This window comes from Physeter macrocephalus, chromosome 5 (assembly GCF_002837175.3).
Source record: "Physeter macrocephalus isolate SW-GA chromosome 5, ASM283717v5, whole genome shotgun sequence".
NCBI lineage: Eukaryota > Metazoa > Chordata > Mammalia > Artiodactyla > Physeteridae > Physeter > Physeter macrocephalus.
In genome coordinates, this window is record NC_041218.1 from 10,806,926 (window position 1) to 10,819,347 (window position 12,422).

General features: G+C 37.0%; 1 pseudogene; it reads right to left on the bottom strand.

Moving 5' to 3' along the window:
* Positions 1-6,192: 6,192 nt before the first annotated feature.
* LOC102993839 (SIN3-HDAC complex-associated factor-like) lies at positions 6,193-7,022 on the bottom strand (annotated as a pseudogene).
* Between the last annotated feature and the right edge of the window lie 5,400 nt (positions 7,023-12,422).

Below are 12,422 nucleotides of genomic sequence, written 5' to 3' on the forward strand. Positions count from 1 at the left end.
GTGATTGGTCTGTTCATATTTTCTATTTCTTCCTGGTTCAGTCTTGGAAAGTTATACCTTTCTAAGAATTTGTCCATTTCTTCCAGGTTGTCCATTTTATTAGCATAGAGTTTCTTGTAGTAGTCTCTTATGATGCTTAGTATTTCTGCAGTGTCCATTGTAACTTCTCCTGTCTCATTTTTAATTTAATGGATTTGAGACCTCTCCCTCTTTTTTTTTTAACATCTTTATTGGAGTATAATTGCTTTACAATGGTGTGTTAGTTTCTGCTTTTTAAAAAAGTGAATCAGGTATACATATACATATATCCCCATATCCCATCCCTCTTGCGTCTCTCTCCCTCCCACCCTCCCTATCCCACCACAAAAAGACAACCCTCAGAATGGGAGAAAATATTTGCAAATGAAGCAACTGACAAAGGATTAATCTCCAAAATTTACAAGCAGCATATGCAGCTCATGCAGCTCAATATCAAAAAAACAAACAACCCAATCCAAAAATGGGCAGAAGACATAAACAGACATTTCTCCAAAGAAGATGTACAGATTGCCAACAAACAGATGAAAGAATGCTCAACATCATTAATCACTAGAAAAATGCAAATCAAAACTACAATGAGATAACACCTCACAGCAGTCAGAATGGCCATCATCAAAAAATCTACAAACCATAAATGCTGGTGGGGGTGTGGAGAAAAGGGAACCCTCCTACACTGTTGGTGGGAATGTAAATTGATACAGCCACTATGGAGAACAGTATGGAGGTTCCTTAAAACCTAAAAATAGAACTCCCTCTTTTTCTTGATGAGTCTGGCTAAAGGTTTATCAATTTTGTTTATCTTCTCTAGGAACCAGATTTTAGTTTTATTGATGTTCACTATTGTTTTCTTTGTTTCTATATCACTTATTTCTCCTCTGATCTTTATGATTTCTTTCCTTCTACTAACTTTGGGTTTTGTTTGTTCTTCTTTCTCTTGCTGCTTTAGGTATAAGGTTAGATTGCTTATTTGAGATTTTTCTGGTTTTTTGAGGTAGGATTGTATTGCTATAACCTTCCCTCTTAGAACTGCTTTTGCCGCATCCCATAGGTCTTCTTGTCATTTGTCTCTGGTATTTTTTTATTTTCTCTTTGATTTCTTCAGTGATCTCTTGGTTATTGAGTAATGTATTGTTTAGCCTCCATGTGCTTGTGTTTTTTACTTGTTTTCCCTGTAATTGATTTCTAATCTCATAGCGTTGTAGCCAGAAAAGATGCTTAATATGATTTCAATTTTCTTAAATTTTCCGAGGCTTGATTTGTGACCCAAGATTTGATCTATCCTGGAGAATGTTCCATGCGCAGTTGAGAAGAGAGTGTAATCTGCCGTTTTTGGATGGAATGTCCTATAAATATCAATTAAATCTATCTGGTCTGTTGTGTCATTTAAAGCTTGTGTTTCCTTATTAATTTTCTGTTTGGATCATCTGTCCATTGATGTAAGTGAGGTGTTAAAGTCCCCCACTATTATTGTGTTACTGTCAATTCCCTGTTTTATAGCTGTTAGCAGTTGCCTTATGTATTGAGGTGTTCCTATATCGGGTGCATATATGTTTATAATTGTTATATCTTCTTCTTGGAATGATCCCTTGATCATTATGTAGTGTCCTTCCTTGTCTCTTGTAACATTCTTTATTTTAAAGTCTAGTTTATCTGATATGAGTATTGCTACTCCAGCTTTCTTTTGATTTCCATTTGCATGGAATATCTTTTTCCATGCCCTCACTTTCAGTCTGTCTGTGTCCCTAGGTCTGAAGTGGGTCTCTTGTAGACAGCATAGATATGGGTCTTGTTTTTGTATCCATTCAGCAAGCCTATGTCTTTTGGTTGGAGCGTTTAATCCATTCACATTTAAGGTAATTATCGATATGTATGTTCCTATGACCATTTTCTTAATTGTTTTGAGTTTGTTGTTGTAGGTCCTTTTCTTCTCTTGTGTTTCCCACTTAGTGAAGTTCCTTTAGCAGTTGTTGTATAGCTGGTTTGGTGGGGCTGAATTCTCTTAGCTTTTGATTATCTGTAAAGCTTTTGATTTTTCCTTTGAATCTGAATGAGATCCTTGCTGGGTAGAGTACTCTTGGTTGTAGGTTCTTCCCTTTCATCACTTTATATATATCATGCCACTCCCTTCTGGCTTGTAGAGTTTCTGTTGAGAAATCCGCTGTTAACTCTACGGGAGTTCCATTGTATGTTATTTGTCAATTTTCCCTTGTCACTTTTAATAATTTTTCTTTGCCTTTAATTTTTGTCAATTTGATTACTATGTGTCTCGGTGTGTTTCTCCTTGGGTTTATCCTGCCTGGGACTCTCTGTGCTTCCTGGACTTGGATGGCTATTTCCTTTCCTATGTTAGGGAGGTTTTCAACTATAATCTCCAAATATTTTCTCGGGTCCTTTCTCTCTCTCTTCTCCTTCTGGGACCCCTATAATGCGAATGTTGTTGCATTTAATGTTGTCCCAGAGGTCTCTTAGGCTGTCTTCATTTCTTTTCATTATTTTTTCTTTATTCAGTTCCACAGCAGTGAATTCTACCATTCTGTCTTCCAGGTCACTTATCTGTTCTTCTGCCTCAGTTATTCTGCTGTTGATTCCTTCTAGTGTATTTTTATTTCAGTTATTGTATTGTTCATCTCTATTTGTTTGTTCTTCAATTCTTCTAGGTGTTTGTTGTTTAATTCTTCTAGGTCTTTGTTAAACCTTTCTTGCATCTTCTCAATCTTTGCCTCCATTCTTTTTCCGAGGTCCTGGATCATCTTCACTATTATTATTCTGAATTCTTTTTCTGGAAGGTTTCTTATCTCCACTTCATTTAGTTGATTTTCTGGGGTTTTATCTTGTTCCTTCATCTGGTACATAGCCCTCTGCCTTTTCATTTTGTCTATCTTTCTGTGAATGTCGTTTTCATTCCACAGGCTGCAGGATTGTAGTTCTTCTTGCTTCTGCTATCTGACCTCTGGTGGATGAGGCTAAGAGGCTTGTGCAATCTTCCTGATAGGATGCACTGGTAGTGGGTCAAGCTGGGTGTTGCTTTGGTGGGCAGAGCTCTGTAAAACTTTAATCCGCTTGTCTGCTGATGAGTGGAGCTGAGTTCCCTCCCTGTTGGTTGTTTGGCCGGAGGTGACTCAGCATTGGAGGCTACAGGCTCTTTGGTGGGGCTAATGGTAGACTCCAGGAGTGTTCATGCCAAGGAGTACTTCCCAGAACTTCTGCTGCCAGTGTCCTTGTCCCTGCAGTGAGCCACAGCCACCCCCACCTCTGCAGGAGATCCTCCAACACTAGCTGGTAGGTCTGGTTCAGTCTCCTATGGGGTCACTGCTCCTTCCCCCTGGGTCCTGATGCACACACTACTTTGTGTGTGCCCTCCAAGAGCGGAGTCTCTGTTTCCCCCAGTCCTTTTGAAGTCCTGCAGTCAAATCTTGCTATCCTTCAAAGTCTGATTCTCTGGGAATTCCTCCCCTTGTTGCCAGACCCCCAGGTTGGGAAGCATGACGTGGGTCTCAGAACCTTCAGTGCAGTGGGTGGACTTCTATGGTATAATTGTTCTCCAGTTTGTCAGTCACCCACCCAGCAGTTATGGGATTTGATTTTATTGTGACTGCACCCCTCCTACCATCTCATTGCAGCTTCTCCTTTGCCTTTGGAAGTGGGGTATCTTTTTTGGTGAGTTCCAGTGTCTTCCTGTCAATACTGTTCAGCAGTTAGTTGTGATTCCAATGCTCTCGCAAGAGGGAGTGAGCGCACATTCTTCTACTCTGCCATCTTGAACCAATCCAATATTTAAAGATTTTACATGTCCATAATTATAGTATTTCATGCCAATAAAATTCTCATTAGTGATAGTGAGAATTAATAAACAAATAAATAAATAAATAAGGAGTTTGGGATTAACATATACACACTACTATATATAAAACAGATAAACAACGACCTAGTGTATAGCACAGGGAGCTATATTCAATGCCTTGTAATAACCTATAATGGAAAAGAATCTGAAAATGAGTACATATGTGTGTGTGTGTGTGTGTGTGTGTGTGTGTGTATATATATATATATAACTGAATCACTTTGCTGTACACCTGAAACTAACACATTGTAAATTAACTATACTTCGATAGAAAAAGGTTAAAAAAATACATTTTTGTAGTAAGAAGGCCCAAATAACTAAATTAAAGAAAAAAATAGAGAAAAATTTTAATAATTCACGTGACTATATCCACTTCAATTTTTAAAGTATACTAATTGTAATAGTCTTATTTTAGTGATAACTTTTTTTTTCTAGTAAGACTAAATTTATTCCATACCCTAGTAAAAGTTTTGACTACAAGTATCCAACAGTATAAAAAGTACAAAACAGATTTGTAGATTTCTAATATATTAATACAAAGTGCATGACTACATACAGTACATCCTACAGGCAAAGAGAGGTGGAAGGGGAAAAAGAAGACTGTGGTTGAGGTCTAGTAATAAATAAATAAATACAGAAGTAGAGATGATCCATATTATAGTATATTCTACCACCAATACTGCAGCCAAAATGTACAAAAAAAAAGAGAGAGAGAAAAAAAACCATTTCAAAATAACTCAGGAGGAAGATGATAATGGCTGGAATTCTTGTAATACACCTCAAAGTCTGTGGGAGAGCTGACCCAACTCACTATGTAGTCTGTGCATATGGTGGCTTGTAGTTTTTTCCAGAGGAAGAAATATAAAATTTTAAGTTTAGATTAAGAACTATAAAACTATAGGGTACCCATAAAAATTGGCTCACTCCTTCTTGTTATTTATACTATCCAATCTTTAAAATCCAGTTTTAAAAATAAGCACTGAGTCATGTTATTACAAGGTAGGCAAATGATCCCTCCGCATTATGAAAAGTCTGAACTGGTGATATATTCTTCCTGAACTTTTAGAAAAGAGGCAATAGATAGTACTTTGGTTTGGGTTCAGGTAAAAGGCTTTTAATGAAGGTTGTACAATTGAAGAGCTCCACATTTAGGATGTATCATCTAACACCTCAATGTTTAGAAAGCCTGACTAAAAGAAACCAAACCAAAACCAACCCACTCAGCATTAACACACACCTCTTTTCTTTTAGTAGAATTTTACTTTAATATAGAATGAAAAACAAAAACCCAAAACCCTAATAGGTTAAAACAAGTCAAACAACCATTCTACAAAGATAATACCTTCACAAAGGTCAACCTAAGTAATCCAGAGCTAAAACTGAATTGTGCAGATTTTCAATGATGTCACTAGTCATGTAACATAAACACATTATTTACACACTTGCAAGCCCTCTAAGAAATGTGCCCCAAGAAGCATTAACCTTTGTTGTTTTCATGTGCCACCCTAAAGACTTGCACATTTTATTTTTCAGACAATTTAACATTTTTAATAGAGTGCATTCTCTACCAAGGGGTAATGCTTTGGTACTATTCATATAGGATTGCCTATCCTAAAGATTTGACATTTCGCCAAGAGGAACTTTGATTCTGCTTTAGAAGTTTCATATAAATTAAAAACTTTATCAAATATCAATATGGAGGGAGGTGACACAGGATGCAACATATACAGTCAAGTTACCTCTGTATATTTAGAAATTACTCCTTCAAGATATGCGCACTAGAGAGCTTAGTCCATCCTGCTTAATATTCAGTAGTACAGGTTTGAATCATCAGAACCTTGGCAACACCTTAATATTTCAAAGTTATTAACAACTACCTCTAGGGGCAAGTCTGTGTTTACTGAGTTATGACAAATTTATTATAATGAAGGAAAACAAGTGTAGCCAGCCATCTTAAAAAATGCCCCAACCACTGCTTCTCAATATAGAAAGACTAAAAGTACATACGTTTATCATACAACAAATCCCATCTCTGTCCCCTGAAATTCCCCTAATTTCATTCATTAGAAGGGGATTTTTTTTTAAGCGTTAAAGAGCACTTTACAGCCACATTCAGCTTTCCTATGAAATACTCAGCATCTTAAATATTATGTACACTTCTTTTTTTTCTTTTAGTAAGCTAGATACTGGCTTCAGACTTTGTGGAACTGGAGGGAAAATAACCCACTCAAAACTATTCCAGAAATCATCTTTTGGCAGAATAACAGGTATCCAAGTTAAAAATAGGAGGGTCGTTTTGTTGGTGTTTTCCAAAATTTAAATCATTTTTTGTTCCCCTGCTACATAAACCTCAGTCACCACTCCTGAGTGGATATGGGCAGAGGCTCTGGCCCCTGCTCCTCCGGCTTCTCAGCAGCTGCTTTCTTATTGCTGCAGCAAGGCTTCAATAGATGTGTGTCGATGAGGACTTCCCCAAAACAGCCTTTATAGATAATGCCACAGCATATTTTCTGTCTTTTCCAGTATGTGAGATCTAAGAAGGAAAACACTGGCGTTCTGTGAGAGCCAGAAGCCATCTCTGTATCTGAGCCATCATCTGACTGGTTACTATAACAAGGAGATTGAGCTGGAGAGGCACTTGAAGTGGTACTGTGAGCATCAGAATTGTGACGTTTACATTCCTTCTGCAGTTTACTGATCTGGTTGCTTTTTATCCTGTTTCCAGATAGAGTTTTCACTTTCTTTGGTTTCAGGGTAGTCTTTAGACTGGGTCCTGCCCTTGCATCTACCACATGATTCCAGTTGTTTTTTTTTTTTTTTTTTTTTGATCCTCCTGGCAATTTCTTCCATCTTTTCACAAGCAGGACACGCATTACAGATGTCTCCTGAACGAGTCTCACGTAACCCAAAACAGCTCTGGAAGTCCTTTTCATAGCGTTTACTGTCAGTGAATCGAGAACTGGAGGATTTAGCTCTGCAAATACAGCAGCCCTCTATACTTCGGTACATCTTTGGCTTGTGAAAACCAAACATCTTTTCTTCTGGGAAGTAGTCTGCCAAAAGCAGACGTTCCACGCGCAATAACGTTTCCGAGGTGCGGAGTGCACGCCAAGCCAAGCCCACCTCCCAATCGCTCCCTCCTCCTCAACTGCCTTGTCTTAGTGATAACTTTTGTATGCTGACATAATTTTCACTAAGCATGAGCCATTCCCATTCCTGCTATGAAAGAAAGAATTTTCCATTTTTCCAATGACATTGCCATCACTCAAAATATTGAACTTCAATTCATCACTATCTGTATTTATAAATGACATATGGTACAATATAACATTATCATTCTCTTCAAAACAAGTGATTCTTATTAGGAATTAATTTTCGAATTGCCATTTGGAGATCTTAGACTCTGTTTTCTATAGCATTCTATTAGTTAAATTGACCTAACTAAATATATCACTGTCATTCAGCAAAAATCCTGATGTCCTGTCTTGGCAAAGTTTCAAACCATAATACATTTGAAGAATGAAGCAGTTTGCATTTTTTTTGTTTTTTGTTTTGTTTTTGCGGTACGCGGGCCTCTCACTGTCGCGGCCTCTCCCGTTGCTCCGGACGCGCAGGCCCAGCGGCCATGGCTCACGGGCCCAGCCGCTCCGCGGCATGTGGGATCCTCCCGGACCGGGGCGCGAACCCGTGTCCCCTGCATCGGCAGGCGGGCTCCCAACAACTGCGCCACCAGGGAAGCCCCCAGTTTGCATCTTAAAGAAAGAAATCTTTCACTAAAGATATAGCAAATTAAACATCCTGTAATTATTACAATGGAAATTAGTAGAAAAGATTTTCTTTAATTAAAGAAATAGCACTACTCAATTCTAGCTACAGATCTTTTTCTCATTAACAATGTGACTCTAGAGAGATTACTTAAATTATCTGGACCTCCACTTTCTCTCTCCATCTTTCATATCGTTTCAAGCTTCAGTATTCTTTAATTCTTTAATTATTTGTGCTGTCATGTTTATAATCAGGAGAACCAAAAGCTCATTACTACAGTGCAAAATGTGAGTTTCTCTTTGGTAATGTGCTGATCTTTAACATGAGAATTTTGGTCTGCCTGGCACTTCTGTTTCTCCATTAAAATGAATAAACTTACTTCCTAGCCTAAATTACTGTTCTGTGATTTGGGACACAAATTTAAGGAGAAGGTTAAGCTTCTAAAATAAGAGGCTCCAAATATAATGACCTAAATAAGATAGAAGCTTATTTATCTTTCATATATCATTCCAGCTGGTCTAGGGTTGGGGAGGGGGTTGGACTCTTTTCCACGAGGTCATTCTGGCATCTAGTTTCTTTCCTTCAGGAAATAGTAGTCAATACAAAAAGATAAGAAGAAAGGAAATAAGCAATATACAAATATTAATGAACAGTGAAGTGGTAATGCATGTGGGTCTTGCCCTTTCATTCCTGAGAAACTATGACAGTCAACAAACACTGGACAAAGCAACTGTTTCCAAGAATTGAACAACAGATGTGCAGGATGTGGTTCTTGAGAGAAAGAAAAAACAAAGTGAGCTCTGCTTTCCAAACTATGACATAGAGAAATGAAACCCAAAGAGAATGCAGTGGTGTTGGGCTGAGGAAACTGATTGGAGGTTGGGCTTTGAGGGACCTGGACTTTGTCGGCAGGGAGCAGGAGAGGATGAGTCCTGGACATCTCTAGAGGGATTCCATTTTGTTCTTAACCAAATCCTACGTGCTGTGCATACACACAAGTCTCCCTGTGGCCTGGCTGTGAGCTGCTACTGGGGATGAGCAGGGAACTCTGAGCTAAGCAGAGGTTCTATGAATAATACCTTGGTGGAGAAAATTATGTAAATTTACTAAACTATGCAAATTAATTATGAATACATGAAGATGTATACCATGTTTACCAGAAGATATTAAATTTATTCTCTTCCAATTAACCTATAAATTCAACTTAATTCCAATCAAAAGTTTCTTCTAAAACTCACATGGGAAAAAGTAAAAATGTATGCAAACTCAAGATACTTTTTAGAAATGAAAACAAAGAGAGGGCGATCACACCTCAGAGTAGAGAAGACATTATTAAGACACAATAATCAAAAGACATAAAGCAAAGATAGGTGAATTTGACTACATCACAACTCAAAACTTCTTTGGGGCTAAAGAAACTGTAAACAATATTTAAGATCAAGGAAATACCTGAGAAAAATTATCTAGAATATATAGGAACTCTTGGATATCAATAACAAAAAAATACATTAATCTAATGGTAAAACTGAGAAAAATTATAAAAAGACAATTGGCAGAAGAGGAAATACTAATAGAAAGTAAATATACAAAGAGTTTGTTCAACCTCAACAATAATTAAGGAACTCCATTTTCCCTCTGTCAAGTCAAATATAAATGTCTTAAAGTGCTGGGGAAGCTATGAGGGAAAGAAATTCTCATACACTGCAGCTGGGACTAAAAATAAGTACAGCCCCTTCAGATGAGAGTTAAGCAGAATGTAATAACATTAAAAATACTCATAACCTGGAACCCCTGCTATTTAATTTCTGGATATTTAACTTCTTCCTCCCCAACCTCCACAAAAATACATATGTGCACAAGGAGACATATTCAAGGGAGTTTGCTGCAACATATATTTAATAACAAACATAAAGAGGGGAAACTAATCTAATTGGACATAAAAGCAAGAATGAACAAATTACAGTACCCTTATGATGAAATATTTGTACTAATTAAAAAGAATAAACTAGATCTATCTATTTATATAGTATATATGTGTACATGGTTTGAGCTTAACATAAGGGCAGATGATAAAAAGCGAATATGAAACATGTATAATACACACGTACAAAATATACAGAACGTGTGTGTATGTGTTTTGTTTGTCTGGTAGGGAATGCAAATGTAAACATCACAGAATTTACTCCAAGGTCAGAAGAGTGGGTAGTGTAGCTAAACCTACAATGTTTCATTTAAGAAAACAAAATACTAAAAGAGATTTGAGGTAAAATGTTGACATTTGTCAATGTTGCATGGAAAAAAAGTACGTTAATTGTATATTATTCTTTATCCTTTACTGTTCTTTCTGATATCTTAAAGCTTAAAAAAATCAATGTTTGTTTAACAAGTGACATAAGTTTCTGGTGCTGAAAAATAATTGAGGAAATCTTGGGTCATTGCAAATACTATCACAAGTCACAAGTCACTTGGTGGATCTGGTCAGATCACTGTTCACTTTGCTGGTCAGAGACAGCTTTGAAACATCTAGGTTTTCTTTTTATAGAAGAGGTAAATTAGAATGGCTTATGCTTTAGAAAGAGACTTATTGTTGTTTTACCTTAAATGACTCCCTTTAGAAATATTTGTTGGTAACACATAAACTGGAAAGAATTCTTTTGTTCCCTATTATCAGGCAGTGAAGTTTTCCCCAAGAACATTTTGAAACAAAAACCACATACAAGGCCATGCTCGAATGTCACCATCAAATTGATCAGTGCTTGGTCTGGTACTTACAGTAATAGTTAAAGCATTCCTCCAAGGCCCATCAAAATAGAGCTGAGATATTATGTTCATTCAAACAAATGTCTTGCAATTTACACCTAATGAAATTTTCTCTAACATTGTTTCCTTCACTCCTCCCTCATTAATCAATTAAGCGGGAGTAGAATTAAGACAGCAACTCTAGCATAATGTGAGAAATTTTCCCAGCGTTCCTGAACCGGGGAGTAAGCAAATGACACACGGTTTTTCAAATGTGTGCAATATATCAGGAGTGTAGAGAGGAAATTAACGTGAACTTGGGGGAAATAGTACAGCTAATGTTTTTCAGTAGCGGACCTTGGATATGATTTTCCATTTGATTTTGAAATTATTGGTTACTTTTATGGACTTTGCCAGTAAAATAATTCCAGTTTTATTACTATCCATGTCCTGTGGTTTTATTTCCTAAGAAAAATATGTGTAGTGTTAGTGTTGTCCTGAAATGTAATTGATTTCTGAGAGGTATGATTCGCTATCTGGGAAATATTCTTTTGAATTTCTATAAAATAGCTCATGGATGAATGAGATCGTGAGAAAGACGGCAGTGCCAAAAAGTAATAATGGAGATAAAAATGATTTCTCATTATTTTGGTATTGGATAGTTTTGAATTTAATTTACTTTTTAAAAACTTTTATTGGAATTTCATATTTCAATAGAAACCTTCAAAAATTAGTTTTGATGTCATGAGATTTTTTTTTCATTTCTCAAATTATTATGCTATCAGTAATTTTAAGTTGAAACCTCCCTTCTTCTCCAGAAATGCAGACAAGATGTACTTGGGATGAAGTCAGAGGTCATAGGAAATTTAACTGGGCAGTTCTTAAACATGAGAATTCCTGATTTATTTAGAGGCCAGCCATGGGAACATGCTAAAACATCCCAAAGAACTTAAGATATTTAGCAAGGGCTTGTGTGAAGGACACGTCTGAAGTATTATGAGTGGCACATAGTCTAAAGATCTAACTGGGGAGAAAAGATGTCTATCAGCTCATATTGCAGCCTTCCTTGCCACCGACAGGAAGAACAAGATGCTCTTCAGCTCCCCTCCTGTACCTGCCCACAAACCCCTGCCCAGCCTTCAATCAGATTCATCAGTCAAGCAAGGCCACTGTTCTCTGCTTGGGTTTCACTTCCTTATGTCACCGTTTGGGAAGTAGACCAGAGGAGAAAGCTCATTTTTGTGCTTGCTTTCTCTCAAGAACCACACCCTGAACATCTGTTGTCGAATTCTTGAAAACAGTTGCTTGGCGTATTTTGTGCAGTGTTATTGTTGTTTACGGTAGCAGAGTAAATCTGATATTTATTACTACCTCATGGTCAGAACTGGATATCTATTCTCTTTCCTTCATATCCGTGTACTTCTTATTTCCTTTTTTGTTATCTCCTCCCACACTAGTGTCTGAGCTACCTGAGGGCTGGGATTGTACATTTGCTTATGAGATAGACCTACAGTCCAGAGAAATGTATATTGAATGAAGCTAAAGGGAAAAAAATTTGAATATTACTGATGAACAAAGGTTTTCCCAACCCAATATTTTTATTATTTCTTCTGAATAAAGATGACTCACTTTTGGGTCTCTCTTCAGAATAAGAATATAAGTATCAGATGTAACAGTCTCCATATACAGATACATAATTCCTTATCCACCATTCTGAAAACCACTAAAACCTAAAACTTTTTGCAAATTTTGTGCCAAAACTCATTTGGTAGCAAAACTGGACCTGAAATGACATGAGTGGGCAATGGTGTCTCAATGCTCCTCCCAGGAATATGCACCAGTGCTGATTATTGGTTTTTGATCTTGTAAATTTTGTAATTGTCAGCAGTGCAGAAAATGGAGTTAATGGTGGCTATAAAGCATCTCACCAAAGAATATAGCTTGGGAGCTGCCACTATATATGATTTAAAGAAAGAGACAAGATGTTGACATTTTATGGTGACAGTGATGACAAGAACCACTGAAAACAAGGAAATCA